At 52.6% G+C, this 18,968-nt stretch overlaps 2 long non-coding RNA genes across 2 annotated transcripts; one reads left to right on the top strand and one right to left on the bottom strand.

Moving 5' to 3' along the window:
• Positions 1 to 3,988: 3,988 nt before the first annotated feature.
• On the bottom strand, positions 3,989 to 9,146 carry LOC128137709 (uncharacterized). Its single transcript, XR_008233805.1, has 2 exons — positions 8,990 to 9,146; positions 3,989 to 5,368 (listed from the first exon to the last, which is right to left on the bottom strand). It is a non-coding gene; the product is annotated as an uncharacterized LOC128137709 (long non-coding RNA).
• Positions 9,147 to 16,938: 7,792 nt separating this feature from the next.
• LOC128137774 (uncharacterized) lies at positions 16,939 to 18,179 on the top strand. The gene is made up of 2 exons (XR_008233835.1): positions 16,939 to 17,620; positions 17,757 to 18,179. It is a non-coding gene; the product is annotated as an uncharacterized LOC128137774 (long non-coding RNA).
• The last annotated feature ends 789 nt before the right edge of the window (positions 18,180 to 18,968 follow it).

Raw genomic sequence — 18,968 nt, 5'->3', positions numbered from 1 at the left:
GTCCAGGGCAACCCCCCCTGCCGTTTGCAGGTTCCCTGTGCTGCTTCTCCTCTCTAGAGAATGGGGTGGGGGGGCAGGGACAGAAGCGACCGCCCGCATTGTCTGTTGTTTGCGCTTGACTGCTGTAAAGGCTCCAGCCACTCGGGTGCTTTTTGGAACAGAGGCAATGAAGAGGACTGCCCGGGCTGCGAGTGGGGAAAGGGCAGGGAAACGTAAGCCCTGTGCCCCCAGTAAGTAGCTGCCGCCTGTGGCTGGTCTCTACTGGGCTGAGCTGTCAGTGGTGTCTCATCCAGCTGATGCTCAGAAGAGGATCGTTGCGGGGGAGCTGCTGCCCGGCGAGCGAAGGTGGGAACTGGCGTGTGGGAGGCGCGCATGCGCGGTGGTGCGTGTGGCTGGGCCCCCGCTGTTGCCTGGTAAGGGAGAGGCTGTACGGCAGCTGGGGAGGCGCGCATGCGCGCTGCTCCTTTTACGGCGCTCGCCGCTGTTACCTAGCAACCGTAGCGCGACACGACGCCTCGGCAACCGCGCACGCGCGCTGGCGCGGTTTACGGAGCTCGTGCTGTTGCCTAGCAACCGAGGCGCTGTACGGCAGCTCGGAGGCGCGCACGCGCGGTGCGCCTTTTACGGCGCTCGCCGCTGTTGCCTAGCAACCGTAGCGCGACGCGACGCCTCGGCATGCGCGGTGGCGCGGTTTACGGCGCTCGTGCTGTTGCCTAGCAACCGAGGTGCTGTAAGGCAGCTCGGAGGCGCGCATGCGCGGTGCGCCTTTTACGGCGCTCGCCGCTGTTGCCTAGCAACCGTAGCGCGACACGACGCCTCGGCAACCGCGCATGCGCGATGGCGGGGTTTACGGCGCTCGTGCTGTTGCCTAGCAACGAGGATGCTGTACGGCAGCTCGGAAACCGCGCACGCGCGGTGCGCCTTTTACGGCGCTCGCCGCTGTTGCCTAGCACCCGTAGCGCGACACGACGCCTCGGCAACCGCGCACGCGCGCTGGCGCGGTTTACGGAGCTCGTGCTGTTGCCTAGCAACGAGGATGCTGTACGGCAGCTCGGAAACCGCGCACGCGCGGTGCGCCTTTTACGGCGCTCGCCGCTGTTGCCTAGCAACCGTAGCGAGACAGGACGCCTCGGCATGCGCGGTGGCGCGGTTTACGGCGCTCGTGCTGTTGCCTAGCAACCGAGGTGCTGTACGGCAGCTCGGAGGCGCGCATGCGCGGTGCGCCTTTTACGGCGCTCGCCGCTGTTGCCTAGCAACCGTAGCGCGACACGACGCCTCGGCAACCGCGCACGCGCGGTGGCGCGGTTTACGGCACTCGTGCTGTTGCCTAGCAACCGAGGTGCTGTACGGCAGCTCGGAAACCGCGCATGCGCGGTGCGCCTTTTACGGCGCTCGCCGCTGTTGCCTAGCAACCGTAGCGCGACACGACGCCTCTGCAACTGCGCATGCGCGATGGCGCGATCTACGGCGCTCGTGCTGTTGCCTAGCAACCGAGGCGCTGTACGGCAGCGCGGAGGCGCGCATGCGCGGTGCGCCTTTTACGGCGCTCGCCGCTGTTGCCTAGCAACCGTAGCGCGACACGACGCCTCGGCAACCGCGCATGCGCGGTGGCGCGGTTTACGGCACTGCTGCTGTTGCCTAGCAACCGAGGCGCTGTACGGCAGCTCGGAGGCGCGCATGCGCGGTGCGCCTTTTACGGCGCTCGCCGCTGTTGCCTAGCAACCGTAGCGCGACATGACGCCTCTGCAACTGCGCATGCGCGGTGGCGCGGTTTACGGCACCCCTGCTGTTGCCTAGCAACCAGTGGGCGGTCCTGGCGTTCGGGAGCCGCGCATGCGCGGTGGCGCGTTTTGCAGCCCTCCTGCTGTTGCGTGGCAACCAGAACGCGGCACAGGAGCTCGGGATCCGCGCATGCGCGCTGGCGGCGCCTTTCGCCGCCGCTCTCTTCCGCCACCTCGTGACCAATGTTCGGTACTGCAGCTCGGAGGCTGCTAGTGCGCGGGGCTGCCCCCGTCCCGCACGTGCCGTCCGACGGTAACGGCAATGCGGCGCCGGCGGGAGGTGCCGCCGCACTCGTTGCTTCCTCCCGGTAAGGAAACGCCGCCGGAAAGGAAAGCTTGCATGGGCTGTCTCTGCCTGGCCTCCCTCTCCGCGCGGCGTGGCGCGGCGCGGCATGGCGTGGGAGCACAAAGGGACAGGCAGGGCACTTACTGGCTGTGGGCAGGAGCTGCTGCGGCTGAAGCTGGAGAGGCCAGAGAAAGGTAGAGAAGAAGAAACGGAAGGCCGGCCGGCCGCCCGGCCGGCAGCTGCCTCCCGCTGCAGGCAAGAGAGAGCCTGCCTCTCCGCGTGTGGAAGGATCCCTCTTCGTAGTCCACAGCAGGTCAGACCGCCAGGGTGCACCGCAGGGTCCGTACGCAGCACCGACGGTGCGGTACGGCCGCGTGGCGTGCGGGCGAGCGAGGCTCCGTGCCCAGGAAGCCTCGTCTTGCAAGACCTGTGAGACGCGTGTTCTCCTAGGGGGAGGACGGCCGTGCAGCCGGAGTTACGGAAGAGGAGGGGAGCGGGAGAGGAGCCGAAAGAAGCGTCTGAACTGGCAAAGTCTGCTGGCAGCGCCAAGAAAGAGAGCTGTGGTGAGCCCCGGGCCCTCGGGGCCCTGTCTCTCTCTCCCCTCTTCTGCGTTCTGGTCCCTCCCTGCCCCTCCCCTGGCCCCCTCTCTCTCCCACGCCGCTTTTTTTTTTTTTCCTTTCCTCCCTTGTACCTCTGATACTGAAAAGCCGGTCCAAGAAACTCTCGAAGGCTCGTTTTGGCGTTTTAGAAAGCAGGCATTCTTCATTGCAGCGCTGGATGCACGGGGGATAGTTCCACCTAGCGTGCATGCCACACCTTTAGCACAAACAGGTCATATAGACTAACTAATTGCATATGAATCAGATTAGTATACGTATACATAAAAATGATGGCAACTGATTATCATAGCACTGCCTACATCCGATCACGCGCAATGAAGGATCCATTTGAGACGAAGGGCTGCTTTTGCGACCACCGACCCATTTGAAGTTCTTGCCGGCTGTCCTTGAAGTCTTTATTCTTGTCCTTGGTTCTTTGATCTTGAAGCTTAACGCAGTTTCAATCGCATGCGGTCAGTTTCAGCATTGTTCTCATCTAGTCATAAGAGCAAAGAACTGCAAAACTTAGGAGTACCTACCTCTGCTAGTTAATTGCTTGGCTATACTTTTGTCTATTGTTTCAATCATCGCGTTAGTGTAAGATTTCTAATAATTATTTACTAAATCTCACTTTTACAGTCACCTAGCAGCAAACCAGTTTCCACGGCTGGTACAAAATATTAAAACCATCCAAAACTATTTAGACGTGCCATACAGAATGTACGGAAATATGCTATCAGAGGTGTCCCAGGGGCAGGGGGAGCGTCGGGGGGGGCCCCGAGCCCCGGAGCGGACTCGCTGGCAGGACTCGTTAGGCGCGCGACTGACCGAACGGACGCCGGCCGGCCGGCCCCGTTGCCCTCCGGGCTGCGTTTGCGCTCCCTTTGCACGGGGCGAGGGGCCGTGAGGGAGCCCAGGGGAGGAGGAGGTGAGGCGCTGGGGGGGGTCGGGCCATGCCCCCCCCGTTCCTGCTGGGCTCCAGCTGTTGCAAATATTCTGGTAAAGAAATCAAAATTTAATCACGTAGAAGAGTTAGGTTTGATTAAGAAGTAAAATTGTGAAGCGTAACGTATAGGATTGTTACGTTTGAAACGTAGCCATAGAAACTTTAGGAACTGCGTTACGTGTGACTATCGGAACCTTAATATTGTTAAGGTTGGAAATAGCTAACCCTAGAAACCTCACCAGGAAGTTACAGGTTTTTCTATGTTCCGTTTCAAGAAACGAAGGAAACCGTCGTGGACGCCAGTTTGCTGCTTGGAAACCCCCTTACCCTTCCCATCTTGATTTGAGTATCGAAGATTCCAGTCAGTAGAGCTAAGTGTAACTGACCAATGATTGTTTTTAAATAAGAATATTGATAAGGTTATATAATCAAAGGACCAATCCTTAGAAAGGTTAAATTTAAGAACGAGCATAGTATGCCTTTTTATGGAAAGAGCTTATGTAACAATGACCTGACAGAAAAAGTCTGTAAAAACTGACGGATTTTGATACTAAGTGGGACACGCCTTTGGAGGAGCGATCCCCCGTGTCCCCAGCGCTGCGATAAACTAAGTGCCCGCTTCTTAACTTCACGTTGGTGTTAAGGAGTTCTATTCCGGATTTCGGTAACGGTTTTGGCGACCCAGACGGGACCTTGCGAGTGAGACTGGACGAGATCGAGTGTCGATCGAACTCCGGCCGGCGCCGAGGTATTCTCGGGGAGAACCATCGCCCTCGACTCACAAAGCTCCTCGCGGCGTTCCCTGGAAAAAAGGTAAGGCGCTGCTGCTTTGGAATTTGTTTGGAAAGCCTGCCCGTGAGGCGCGGCGAAAGCTTCGCAGGGTTGGGGCTTGGAGGGTACCCGTTTGCAGTGGAAGCCTAGGCGTCTGCCCCTAAGTCGTAAGCGAAAGCTATTGCTGGGTTGGACTTTGTGTATTATTTGGGACAACTGTCATTTGCGTTTGTTTGGTATTTGGGATTTGAATGTATATAAGTATAATGGCATTAGCAAAATTGTTTAAGAATAAGAGTGCAGGAAATAGAACTGCTGATGAAAAGATACCAAAACCATCACCGTTGGGATGTTTGTTGGCACACTGGGGTGAATTGCAGGAAAAATGGGAAACAAACAGAACTTTGAGTTATAATACTATATTGCAATTACTGTTGTTTTGTAGGAGAGAGAGTAAATGGAATGAAGTGCCATATGTCGATTTGTTCTTTTTAAGTGAACGCAGCTGACGGGGACCGGAGGGGAGTCTCCCAGCAGAAGCTCTGGTTACAGCTAAACTGGGAGAACAGAAAATTGAATGTGAATTGATGCTAGAGTCACCTTTTCAGTTTTAAATACCTTAGAGGGAGAGTTAAGTTTTGAAGAAATTGGTGGTGTTGGTGCAACAAGTGAACGAGAAACTAGACCCTTCTTTAAATCTTTAACAATGAAATTAGGAAAGCAATGGGTCACTCAGCAGTTTTTGTATGTGCCAAATTCTCCTAAACTCCTGTTAAGGGGAGATCTACTGGAGAACTTAGAGGCAGAAATTAAATTAAAAAATGGAGAGATTAAAATTTTAATTCCAGAAACTAAACGTATCGAAGCAGTGGCTTTGTTGTTACAGGATGGTTACCGAAAGCAGAAGATCATACCAGTCAAAGTATAATGCTGTAATTCCAATCGTCTGGACTGGGAAGTTCCCGGTAAATCCAAAAAGCAGAACCTGTGAGACTGGATTTAAAGCCAGGATCGAATCCGCTACGAATTAAGCCATACCCCCTAAAACTGGAAAGCCGGAAAGGGTTACTATTGATAATACAAAAATTTTTAAGATATAAATTGTTAACAGAATGTGAATCCAAATATAACACCCCGACCTTGCCTGTTAAAAGGCTAATGAAAAAGATTATAGATTAGTTCAACACCTCAGAGCAATAAATCAAATAGTACAAGATATTCATCCGGTAGTAGCAAATCCTTATACTTTGTTAACAACCCTAACAGAGAAACGAGAACGGTTCACAGTGTTAGACTGAAAAGATGCCTTTTTCTGTATTCCCTTGGATCCCAACAGTCAAGAGCTTTTTGCTTTTGAATGGGAAAATCCTGAGACAGGGAGAAAAAGACAATATACAGGGACAGTCTTGCCTCAAGGCTTTAAGAATAGTCTTACCATTTTTGGAAATCCATTGGCACGAGAATTAGAGCTTTGGAAGAAAGAAAATAATCAAGAAATCTTGTTGAAATGTATGGATGATCTGTTAATTGTAGCTGAGATGGAAGAACAACGCACAAAGTTAACTATTAACTTTTTGAACTCTTTGGGAATCAGTGGATAGCGAGTGTCAAAAGAAAAAACCCAAATAACCCAGAAAGAAGAAACTTATTTGAGTTTTAAAATCCTAAAAGGACAGAGACAATTAGGAACTGAGAGCAAAGAGGCAATTTGTCGTCTCCCCGAACCTAAGACTAACAAATTAATGACGAGCATTTCCGGGAACGGTTGCGTGGTGTCACCTGTCGATTACCAGTTGCGGCTTGCGGGTCCGACCTTTGTAGGAGCAGCTCAAAACCTCAAACAATGGATTGGACTGATGCCGAGAAAGCTACTTTCAAAGAATTGAAACAGGCTGTAATAGGGGTGCCAGCCCTAGGCCTGCCGGATCTCACAAAGACATTTGAACTTTTCACTCGCGAAAGAAGAGGTATAGCTCTGGGCATGCCGGCCCAATATTTAGGGCCAAGTGGGCGAGCTGTGGCCTGCTTCTCGAAGCGATTAGATCACGTGAGTCTGGGATGCTCTGGTCGTCTGAGAGCCGTCGCTGCAACTGTGCTACTGATCCAGGAATCTCGTAAGTTCACCTGAGGACAAAGGATTACTGTACGTTTCCCATACGATAACTGTTGCGCTAAAACAGAAAGGGGGGCATTGGTTATCCCCTAGCAGAATGCTGAAATACCGAGTGGTGTTGCTGGAACAAGATGATGTTTACTTAAAAACTACTACCACCGTTAACCCTGTTGCGTTTTCAACAACTGATCAAGTTAAAGGAGAACTGGAACGTGACTGCTTGCAGACAACTGAAGGAGTTTACCCCAGCTGACTGGATCTCTGAGATGTGCCGCTAGAAGAAGCAGACTGGGAACTGTATACCGACGGAAGCGGTTTCATCTGTGAAGGAAAACGTTTATCCAGATAGACAATAACAACCGAGGAGGTAATTGCGTTGCGAACTTTGCCTTCGATGACATCTGCCCAAAAGGCTGAATTGATAGCTCTTATTCGAGCTCTGGAACTAAGTCAAGGAAAGCGAGTCAACATTTGGACAGACTCAAAGTACGCTTTTGGAGTAGTACGTGCACATGGAGCGATATGGAGAGAAAGAGGACTGTTATCTGCACAAGGAACCACCATTCAGCATGCAGAACAAATACCGAAATTGTTAGAAACCGTTCAAAAACCAACAGCAGTCACGATAACGCGCTGTAAAGCGCATCAGTTAGGTAAGACTGTTCCTAACGCAGGTAACCGACTGGCTGATAAAGCTGCTAAAGAGGCTGCAGAAAAAGGCATCCTAGCGCTAGTTCCAGAGAAAAGTATAAAATGGCCTAAAGAAACTCCAAATTATAATGAAAAAGATGGAAGAATTAATTGTTAGATTGCAGGCTAACAAAATGAAACAGGACAGGCTGTAACACCGACAGGTCAAATAATAGTCCCGCCCACGATAACAAGAGAAATTGCCCGAGCTGAACATAACAAAGTATATCGGGGAACAGAAAGTAAAATATGACAAAGATTGTTTAAACAATTATAAGCGGATGTGAAATTTATATATAAAATGATCCCCAAATCAGTAATAAGATTATCTTTGGAATTATTAAATAAGGAAATTTTTTAGGGGAATACTAGCAAATTGATTTTATAGAATTGCCTTGAAAAGAAGGATCTACCCTAGTTTTAGTTGATATCTTTACTGGGTGGCCCGAGGCTTTCCCTTGTCACACCGACAAAGCAAGAGAAGTAGTTAAAGTCTTGCTCAAAGAGATAATACCAAAATATGGGGTGCCTGTAAGAATGTCATCTGACAATGGCCCTCATTTCATAGCAAAGATGATGAGACAAGTCGAGCAAAGTATTGGCTATAGATTGAGACTATCACACCCCATATAGACCACAAGCAAGGGGGCGGGGGGGGGGGGGGGGCGGAGAAAGAATGAACTATACCCTCAAGCAACGGTTGAGTAAAATTTGTCAGGAAACCTCACTCACATGGGTTAAAGCCTTACCCATGGCTCTATTAAGAATCAGAGTATAGCCAGAAGAGAAAGAAAATTTAAGTCATTATGCAATGTTATATGAAAGACCGTATCAAGAGTCCTATGTTCTGAGTATCTGGAGTGGCTTTGGAGATATGTTTTTAAAAGGTGTTATGATTTCTTTGAGAAATTCTTTTCAAGAACTTCGTCAGTATGTCTCCGCAGCTGGACCCTTAGAATTGGACGTAGCAGCGCATCCCTTCCGACCAGGAGATTGAATATATATAAAATCACTGAGAAGTGGAAAGGACCGCATCGAGTCATTTTAACAACACTTAGAGCAGTAAAGGTCTGGGCGAAGAACCTTGGCTTCATTATTCAAGACTAAAGAAAGCACCAACAGGAAATTGGAAGTCTAAAGAAACTGGCCCTTTGAAACTGAAAACCTATAAGTAAGTTTCACATTATCTATTTGGGAAAACAATTGTGTAAAATTTATAATATTGGGGTTGCTATTAGGAATGTTGTCAAGGGCAGTAATCTTTTTGTGTGTTATAGGGTTTAAGTATTTTTTTTGAGGGGTTCTAAACATAAACAAAATGAAACAATTATTGTTTGAGCTATTAATCTTGATATTAACCGTTTCTGTAATTTTGATTAAAAAAAAAAAAATTCTAGTTTTGGAATTGATTCGAAGTTTTGTAAAGACACAAAATTTAACCTCGATAACAGCCTGCCTTCCGATTCCAAAGTCAGATGAAAATCTAGTTCCGTGGAGAATACTGACACTGAATTTAACCAAAACTTGAGAAAAGACGTAGAACAATGAGAATCATTTTAGCAAATTAAATTGGATGGATTTAAAAGGCAATTGTTTTTTTAAATTTGAAAGAAGGAATTATAGCATTTTGAATTATAACATTACCAAACCATCCACCTCACGGACAAAAGAATTAATTTATCGCCCTTCGGGAGAAACTTGTACAAAGACCCCTTGGGGCTGTCAGTTGCCAAAACCGTAGAGACAAGTGCAGAAAGGAACTTGGGACCATATTTAAAATATAAAACGATGTTTGGAATTTACTGGAGTTCCAGGATCCTTGTTAGATCCACCCAGAGTCAGGACCATCTAGGGAAATTTAGACTGGTTTAGACATACAGAGAAAAATCACACATCCTAAAGAGAAGGGTATGAAAGTTTAGACTTGCAACTCCTCTGACCCCCAAATCCAAAGACTTTCTCTAGTAGCTAAAGCTCTAAGATGGGGCATGTATTTGTGGAAAGTAGAATAATATTTTAAATGATCCTGGGTCCCCTCTTAATAATGGAAAAAAATTAGCTTGGAATTGACTGTAGTAAAGGACAGGTGAAAAGTTTAGGGTTAACTGTTTGGGTGAATAGTGATGATATACGATCCACTCACCTTCTCCTGAAGGACAAAAGCAAATAATGGACTTTAGACTTAATAACTCTATCCTCTCTCTGGAAGAAATCTCCCTTGCGGCCTCGGCGGTGGACCTGGGTAAATCGAAAAGATGATACCTGGCAATTGCCAAGTCTTAGAACTAAAATAAGACGGGTATTAAAATCTGTATTTTTACCCCAGCGAGCAGCTCGTCAAGAGTCATCTTACTTTGACATCTTTCATTCCATAAACGAAGCGCCTGCTTCTGAACTTCCCATGGGTGTTGTGGAGTTTTATTCGGGATTTCGGTACCACAGCTGCGGGCCGGGGCTGGAGGAGCCCCAGGTGCGGGCAGTGAGGCTGATGGCGACGGCCCCTCCCTGGGAAGGGGGGGCTGCCGGGGGAGGGGCCGCGGCGGGGCCGGTGGGAGCCCAGGCAGGAGCGGAGCGGAGCAGAGCAGAGCGGTGGCCGGGCTGCGGCTGCCCCTCGGGAGAAGGTGAGCGGGGCCGGGCGCCCCTCGGACCGCGACCGTCCCCGGCGGGGGTGGCCCGGGGGAGGTGGGGGCCGCCTGTGCCGAGGCCGGGGGGGGGGCCGGGGCCCTGGGGGCTCGCGGGGGGCCGGGAGCACGTGGGCCGGGGGGGGCCCGGGCCCCGTGGCGGGGCTTGCGCAATCGCCCGGCGGGTCCCGGGGAAAGCCCCGAGGAGGACGGCGGGGTCCGTGCCAGACGCGCGGAGCGGCAGCGGGGCGGGGGGTGCCGCGCCGTGCCGGAGCGGCGGCGGCGGGCGCTGCCCGGAGCCGGGCGGGGGGTGCCGCGCCGTGCACGGAGCGGCGGCGACGGGGACTGACCGTGCCGGAGCCGGCGGCGGGGACTGTCCGGCGGCGGGCGGCGGGGAGCGCGCCGGAGCTGCCCGGAGCGGCGCTGGGGGCTCGGCGGGGACTGCGGCTGCGCCGGCGTGGGGGTGGGCGGAAACGGAAGCGGCGTCCCCTCGGGGCATGCCGGGAGCTGTAGTTTCCGCGGACTCGGCGGCCGGGCAGCCGCGTGGCTCTCGGGCGCGGCGTAGTCCTCGCTGCTGCCGCCGCCGCGGCCCCCGGAGTGCGACCAGGTCAGACTCAGGAGCGTTGCCGGTTTCGCGTGGTTTTCCGCGGGCTTCCCGCTGCGCCCGCTCCCCGACCAGCCCTCCCGGGCGCATGCGCCGTCCTGCGCGTGGGGCAGCCCGGCGCTCGCGCGCCGGCTCCGGCCCCTCCGGCGCATGCGCGGTCCCCGGGAGCAGCGTGGCGGCGCGCGGGTCTCGGCGGCAGCGGGCGAGCGCCGGGACCGCGGGTGAGGCGAGCGATCCCCTCCGGCGGGGGCGGGGGCGGGGGCGAGGGCGAGGGGTGCCTCCTGCCCGCTGGCCGCCCGGGGCTGGCGGGACGGGAAGCTGCGAAGCGGCCGCCGCGGCAGGCTGCCGGTCCGCCGGAGGCGAGCCGGGCCAGGGCAGCGCCGGGGAGTTCCCGAGAGAGAGCCGGTAGAAGGGAAGAGGGGACGGAGGCGGGCACCCCCCAGGCGCGGCCAGCGGGCGCCCGCCCGAGTCGCCAGAGCTCCCCCGGCCCCGCTCGGCCCGCGCGGCTGCCCCCAGCTCCAGCCCCTCCCCTGAAGCCTGTGCTGTAGCCGCAGGCAGCCCCCGAGCCCTGTCGCGAGGGCAGCAAGCTGGCCCTGCGGTGGTCTGGAGTCTCCCTTAACGGGGGTGCCGTTAGCAGCGGCGCGGGGAACGAGCGGCGTCTGCGGAAGCCCCTGCGGAAGGAGGGGCTCCGGCCAGGGTCGAGCTGCGGTAATAACGATCACTGCTGCCTCTTTCCCTCTCCCAGAGGCCACGCTGTGGGTGCGGTTGTCCGTTCGTCCCCTGGGGATGCCGTTGACTGCAGCAGCCTCAGGCTTGCGAGGCTACGTGTCTAGGAGGCCTCATCTCGTAAGAGCTGTGAGACGCTCGCGTGTTCCGTTACGCGGAGGACAGCCAAGCGACGGGAGTTCCAGAAGAGGAAGGGAGGAGAGAAGGAGAAGGAAGCGTCTGAGCTGGCAAGGTCTCCTGGCAGCTCCAAGAGCGAGAGCTGCGGTGAGTCCTGGGCCCTCGAGGCCCTGTCGCTCCTCTTGTGTGTCCCGGTCCCTCCCTCCCCCTCTCCTGGCCCCCTCGCTTTCCCATGCTGCTGTGACGTTTGGGGTTTTTTGGGTGGTGTTTGTGTTTTTTGGTTTTTTTTTTTCTTCCCTGTACCTCTCCTCTTCTGTCTATTCTCTTGTCCTGCTCCCTCTTCCTCTCCCCCTTTCTCTCTCTTGTTCGACTGCCCCCCTTCCTTTTTCTCTCTGCGTTCTTGTCCTGCTCCCTCTCCCTCTTCCCCGCCCCGCCGCCCCCCGTCTTTCTCCTGCAGCCAGTCGCTGTTTTTTCCTTTTCCATCTCCTTGTCCTGATCTGCATCCACCTCTTTCCCCGCCTCCCAATTTCTCTGGCCTGTTCCCTGGCGTTCTTTTCCTCTCTGCGCCTGTACGTGCCGCTCTGTGTCCCTGCCTTCCTATCTCTCTTCTTTCTACTTTCTCTTTCTCTCTCTATCCCTTTGTCTTGCTCGCTGTTGCTGTTTATTTTTGTCATTCTGGATCTCACTGTCCCCGTCCTCCTTCCTGTTCATCTCTTACTCTCTCTGACCCTTTGTGCTGCTTCCTGCCCCTTTTTTATTCACCCTCCCTCTCTCTGCAGGGCTCCTGATACTTCTCTTTCTAAATTCCCCAACCCCCTGTGCTTCTCACGGTCTCTCTCTTTCTCTCTCTCTCGTTGCCATTGTTCTTGTCTGTCGCTCTGTCTTGCTTCCTGTCCCGTCGTTTCTCGCTGTATCCCTTTGTCCGGCTCCCTGCTCGTATTTGTATTCCTCTCTGTCCTGAGGACCGTCCCAGTTTTTTATCTCCGTCCTGCCGCTGTCCTGATTTGTCCTTCTCTGCCATGTTCCCTGTCCCTCTTTCTGTCTCTTTTCCTCTGTCCCTGCTGCTTATTTCTCCATCTGTCCAGACCCCTGTCCCTTCCCCCCCGCCCCGCCTTGCTGTCCCTCTGCCTTGCTTTCTTTCGCTACCTTTTCTGTCTGTCTCTCTCTGCCCCGTTCCCTCTCCCGTCCTTTCTAACTGTGTCCCCCTGTCCAGCTAGCTGTCTCTTCTTTCTTTGTTCTGTTCCTCAGTATTTTTTTCTTTTTCCGTATCTCTCTCCCACTGCCCATCGCAGTTGGTTTTCTCCCCTCCGCTGCTGGCCTGCTCTTTGTCCCTTTTGTCTCTCCCTGTCCTTCTGTCGTGCTCCCTGTGTCTATTTAATCCCTTCATCTCTGTCCTGCAGCCCGTCGCTGTTTTTTTTTTCCTCTTCCGTCCCTTTGTCCTGCTCCCCGTCCTTGTGTCTCTTTCCCTTGGTTCTGCCTCCCGTCCCTTTTTCCTTTCTTGCTCCATCTCTCTGTCCTGCTCCCTATCCCTCTCGCGCTCTCTCTGTTTCTGTGTCCGTCTCCTTGCCTTTCCCCACGTTCTCTGTCTTGTTCCCTCTTTGGTTTTCTTGTTTTCCGGGTGGCTGGGCCCGGCTACCCGCGGGGGTGCTTCGGCTCGGGGGTTTGGGGTGGGGGCCTGGCCGTGCCGGCCATGGCGGGGAAATAAAGCCTGAAACGGCGATCGTGAAGCGACGCCCTGCCTGTGCTGGGGCTGCCCCGCAGAGGCGTGGGGCCGGGCCCTCCGCCGGTCCCGAGCACTCCCCAAAACTGCGCGTGGGGCCCCGGGGGTGCAGGGCTGTGGGGTGGCTACGCTCGGCGTCGCCCGCGGGCGCTGCAGGGTCAGAAATGGAGAACAAGTTTTCTGTTCCTGGGGCTTGACAACAGGCTCGCCTGGCTGATTTTGGGGCTCGGAAACAGACCGAGCTGCTGCGCGGCTTTGGGCCCAGAAACAGAGGTCCGGCCCTGCGTTTTTGGGCCTTGAGAACAGGCTCGGCAGCCGGGTTTTTTGGCTCCCAAATGGGCCCCGAGTCAGCCGGCGTGGGGGCCAAAAGCGGGAGCCGGCTTGGCTGGTTTGGCAGGCGGGTGGGAGGGTGTGGGGAGCTGCGGGGGGAAGCAGGGGGTGGGCAGGGCGCGTGGACCCTCCCCGGAGATGGGGGTCTGGTTGTGTCGGACGCCGAAGTTCGGGAGGCCGGCACGTAGCCGGCCGAACTCAACATCTGCGATGGTCTGGGGGGGGGAAAGGCGCTTTTCAGACCCCACGTGCCCTCTTTGAGTGCAGCTCTTCTTTCTGCGCTGCTCAGAATAGTTGTTCGGTAATTAATCGCCCAAACTAACGCATATTTATACGGCGCGTAACTCTGATGTTTAATCCTAATGCTCCGGTTTTGACAGCAGTTGATATACAACCTTATGGAAAGCCCAGGCCGTTGCACATAGCTGGAACTTGTAAGGAGAAGCAGCTGAAATCAGCCGGAGCTTCAGTGCGGAGCTGGGGCTTCAGTGAGCCAGAACTGTAGCAAGCGGGAGCTGGAACGAGGCGGGGTGTCCGCTGTCTGGAGCGTGCGTTAGCCAGAGGCAAAAGTACCTGCGGCTGTAACGAGCAGGAGGCGCGATGAGCTGGAGCGTCTTTTTGCTGGAGCATCCGTCGGCCGGACCGCGCTCCCAGCACGGCCGAAGAGCGGCCGGGCGCAGGCAGGGCTGTCCGCAGCGAGCGGCTCCGAGCAGCAGGGAGGTGAGTTGTCCTTCTGCCAGCGGGGAGCCCGGCCTCTTCCCTCGGGGATGCGATCCACGCCACGCTCCTCTCTCTGCGTGGAGGGTCTCGCCCGGTCCGTTCCCGCGGGCGGAAGCGAGGTGGGGGTCCCCCGGCTCTCCTGGGGCAGCCCCCCCCGCGAGGGGGCGCGGGCGAGGTGTCGTCGTCCCCTCGGTACCGGGCAAAGGGGAGAGAAACCGGCCGGTGGGAGCTCCTGGGGTGCAGAGCCCTTCCGGCAGAATCCTCCCCTGTCTTTTCACCGTTGGCTGGGTGTGACAAGCAGGTTCATTCCTTTGTCTCCTCTTTTCCCAGCGTCACCTTCCGCGTCACACGAAGAAAATCCTGCGTGGTTAATTCCGCTTGCCGCTCAGGTAATCGCACGTATCGGGCTGGGGGAGCGGAGAGAAACACTTGCGAGTTCGAGGGCACTACAGATGCTCCACGTTAAACCCACAGAAAAGGCAAATTTGCTGCTAGTGCAGAAGAGCTGATGGAAAAATTGCTGTAACAGATCGTGCCCTGTTCCTGAACTGGTCCCTTGATATGTTTGCGTTTCAGGTGAAAGAACGAAAATTCATGTCTGGTAAATTCAGAGCTGCCTGTTAGCTTCTTTAGGGTCGAGTGTTTCTCTTCTCTCTGTTCATACTGATTTTATGGGCAAGTTGGAGATAGCCTTTTATTTTTTTTAGGTATAACTGAATTTTTAGGAATATGTGGTGTCCCTGTAGTTCACTTTTGAGCACCTAGATGCCAGTAGAGATGTAATGGGTGAAACATGATGGAAACTGGTACTTAAACTTGATTTTTATTTGTATTTTATTTTTTTTTTTTCTTCCCCATTAAGAGTGGTGATGGCGTGTCGTCCCGTGGCACAATCCCCATTCCGTTCAGCGGAGTCTTCAGTCTAGGCCTTTTAAGTAAAAAAGTTTGTCCTTCCAAAAAAGGACTAGTCGTTCATCGGACCGAGGCGTAGACTTGGAGAGTCGCTTAAGTACGTGATCGGAATTAAAGCCAACTTTCAGTTAATGTTGCTGCTGTTGGTCTTTGCTTTCATTGCTTTCTCCACCACTCTGTCATGGTTGGGAGCTCTGAATCGTAATTTTTTTCAGTCTCTAGCACATTCCACACCCCCACCCCCCCCCCCCAAAAAAAAGGAGAGGCAGTGTCTAAAAGTGAATTAGTTTCCTCACAAATGCGTGAGTAAATAAAATCTGAGTTATGATGATTAAAACCATAAAAATGACACCAGTCCTGCAGATCTGGACTATTTCTGAACAGGCATTCATCACACGCAAAAGTCGTCAGGGTACGGGTCACCTGTGCTTCATGCTCTGATGAGACAAAATGCTGAGGCAGGGATGAGCTCTGAAAGAAAAAAAAAAAAAAAAAAAAAAAGGATACAGGGTCACGGTTTTGTTTTGTTGTTGTTTGTTTTTAAAGAGTGCATTATTGACTGGTGCCAGCCTGCAGAGCTCTTCTGCTGCCTGACCTCTCCTTCTCTTTCATGGCTGTAATTGTCATTTGGATAATCGTAGAAGAGCAATTAAGTTACTTGCCTCTGTGAATGTGCTGGTAATACCAGGAAGGCAAATGCTTGAACCAGTAGTGAATAACTTGGCTACAAGTAGAATTTCTGAAGGAAGAACAGCAGCAGCAACAGGAAGCAAATAGCAAGTGACCAAAAATTTGCGTGTGTCAAACGCATCGAAGCTTTATTGCCAAATGTTGTTTGGCAATATGTTCCAAATGGCTTTTTTTTGGTAAACGTAAACTTTCAGGAAGTTCAGGGTTGTGCGTGGCAAAACGCGTCCCTCTGCGTACGCATCCTGCTAGGTAAATAGCATGGGTCAATGGCAAGTCCAGCGGCAGGGCTGTTGTTCCCTACTCTCGACGTTGCCGTAGTAGCGTTGCGGTATTGAGACCTTAACGGACGGGCTGAGGAATGGAAGGAGAATGCCCGTTTTCTGTAAGGGCTCAGAATGCCGACCCTTTTCTCTGCCTGCCGCTCCCCTGCGCGTGAGATGAAGCTGTTTTATTTTTCTCCCTTGTTCCTGGTCTAAATATTTCTGGAGCTGTTGCTGCTGTGGGTTTGCAACTTGTGTTACTGCGTTTTTGTAGCATTCTAGCGATGGGTCGTTTCTACTGTGGCGAAGCATCGAGATACGGTTTTCGGTTTAAAGCGTCAGAAACTACATTCACCGAAACCGGTAACTGGCGGCGTAGGTGAAACCGATCTGGCGCGTGCAGCTGTGCTCGCAGGGATGCTCGGTGGCTCCTCATCAAAACGGCGAGGGGTGTGTGTGTGGACATCCGTAGGGTCGCGCTCTGGGTCCGAGAGCGTTAACGTATTTTTGCTGTTGGAAGATGGAATGGAGCGTGTGCCTGTTAAATCTCAGGGCAGTCAAAAGCTAGGAGGGACCCTGAGCGGGTTTGGTGGCACAACTGCGGTTTTAAAAGATCTTGACCGTTTGGAGCAACGGCCTGGAAAAAATCATTCCGTTTTTGCAACGAGGCAGTTCACAAGGACAGATGTGTTGCTGTGCTCTTTAGCAAAAATACTCGGCTTGGGACATATAGGGTGATGAAGTCTTGGCTATACTAAGGCTTGAGAAAATGTATGTAGGTCTCTATGTCTGTCACCTGCGTGTATCTAGGAAAGGGAGTTCTAGTGAAACTAAAGTTACCAATGAGTCAAAAAAAAAAAAAAAAAGGCACAGTTGTCTGAAAAATGCAAAAGCTTTAGTGGCCTGTGTCAACAGCTGTACCGAAGATGATGCAAAAATACTTTTTGCTCTGCTCAGTCGTACTGTCTTCACAAACCTTCACAAAAAAAGGCAGCTTTGGATTCCTACCCAGTTTTATGCTAAAGTTTTGTTTTGTTTTGTTTTTTTGTTTGTTGGGTTTTTTTTTTCCCCCCTCTCTCAGGTGGATGTCAGCTGCCACCATTTCACCGTGGTTGCCCTTTCTTCTGCCGTGAAAGTACAAGACAGATGGAAAGATTCCGCAGTGGTCTGCAAGTACAAGGTACGCCTACGATGTGTGTCTGCATTTTTCCAAAGGTACTTGTAGTATGGACTTTAAAGTTAACATTAAGAATGTGCCAACTCTCCTTCCACATTTTTTCTGTGAAATATTTTAATACGAATACTAAAACTAAGGTCTGTTCTGGAGCACGTTACGCCTACGCCAGGTTGACTTCCCTCTGTCTATTTCCTCTTCCTGAAAGCACGTAATCTTCTGTTTCCGTGCGCTTACTAGTAAATGATACCGTGAAAATAATTTTGTACTAAAAGAGGGGAGAAACTGTTCGTAAGAGTTCAGCTGTTCAGAAGAAACGGGCTTTGTTTTCACGATAAAAGCTTTATGCTTCTGCAGTCAATGAGTTTTTTTAAATATCTTACAGGAGTACTCGACAACCTTACTGAGATAACTAGCACCTGTACTAAAAGCAATCAAGGTCAAAGAAGAGACGCGGACAAAACAGGACAAACTGGCGTCGCTTCCGTGTGTTTTCCAGGTTTTCCCAGGAAGCATCAGCAGCCTTGTAACTAGTGACAGTGAGTCCTGAGGTGGTTTTGGTGAGTTACTGCTTCAATAATGTATTTTTATTGGATGTATATAAACATGGGCACACCCTTTTAGTGTAAAGTGAATTGTTGAGATTTATTCTTTATTTTTCATTTTGCTTTTTGAAGTTTTCCACTTCACTTTCAGCTTTATTCACCAAACGAGCAAGATGCAAAGCAGCAGCAGCAGCGCAAGGGCTGTAGCTGTTGCGGTGGATCCGTAAGCGTAGATTCTGATTGCGTACGACCTCGTCCCGCAGCCTCCCAGGGTTATCTCCCTGCAGCAGTGCTGTAAGGAAGGGAGGAGACGTTTTCCAACACCGGCAAGAGTGTTTACTTGTATGCTAAGAAGGTGTTCAAAATGGTATCGATTAGCCTAAATGCTGATTTTAAGCGTTCAAATCGCTCTTAACTTTTAAAGGAGGTGGTGTATTTCGAGCTGACCTGTTTACCTGGAATCCTCCTTTAGCTCAGCGACTCTTCTTGTGCACCCCCAGCCTCCGCTGGCAGGGCGGTATGAGAAGCTGGAAGGTCCTTGACTTAGTATAAACACTGCTTAGCAACAACTAAAGCGTCGGTGTGTTGTCAACATTGTTCTCATCCTAAATCCAAAATGGCCCTGTACCAGCTACTCAGAAGAAAATTAACTTTATTCCAGCCGAAACCAGGACAACCCCAACCCCCCTGATTCTGGGTCTGCAACGGGAAAAAACCGAACGGATTTGGGACTCCTGGGAAAGCCAAATCCGCCTGGATTTGTGCAGCTGGAAAGCAAAAAAACCCACCCCGTTTTCATGCACAAAACCACAACCAAAAGATCTCCCCTTTTTATGTTGTGGAAAAGCACTGAAACACACCCCAAACTGAGTATTTTGAAAAAGCAGAAAACTCCCCAGTTTGGGGAAGATTGGGGGTGAAGCACAGGCAGTTTGAGGGGCATTGCTGGGGGTCCTCCCGGTGTGGATTCTCTGTTGCGGGTTATCCCAGGTGAGTTACCTGCTGTGGATTATCCCGGGTGGACTCCCTGGGGTAGGTCATCCCCACCCGTGTCCCCCCGTGCACCTTTGTGCCCTCCCCTTACCCTCCCGCCGTGTGTGTTTCTCCCCCATATGCCCCCCTGTTGCTCCGGCCCGCCCCCTTCACCCACGCGAGTTTTTAACCCACGCGAGTTGTTTCCCCCCGCATCCCCTGCTCTCCTATCTCCTGCCCCCCCCCCCCTTCCCCTCCTCCGTATTCCACACACCCACCCCCCCCCCATCATCCGTCAGGCTTCAGACCCCTGGCATGCTGCGTGCACCCCATTCTCTGTCATTTTTTTTCTTCTTTTCCTTACAAGTTGTTGTTGTTGTTTCTTTTTAAT

Source organism: Harpia harpyja, chromosome Z, assembly GCF_026419915.1.
Source record: "Harpia harpyja isolate bHarHar1 chromosome Z, bHarHar1 primary haplotype, whole genome shotgun sequence".
In the NCBI taxonomy this organism is placed as follows: Eukaryota; Metazoa; Chordata; class Aves; order Accipitriformes; family Accipitridae; genus Harpia; species Harpia harpyja.
Note: the sequence above shows the minus strand (reverse complement) of the source record. Positions and strands in the feature narration are given on the sequence as shown.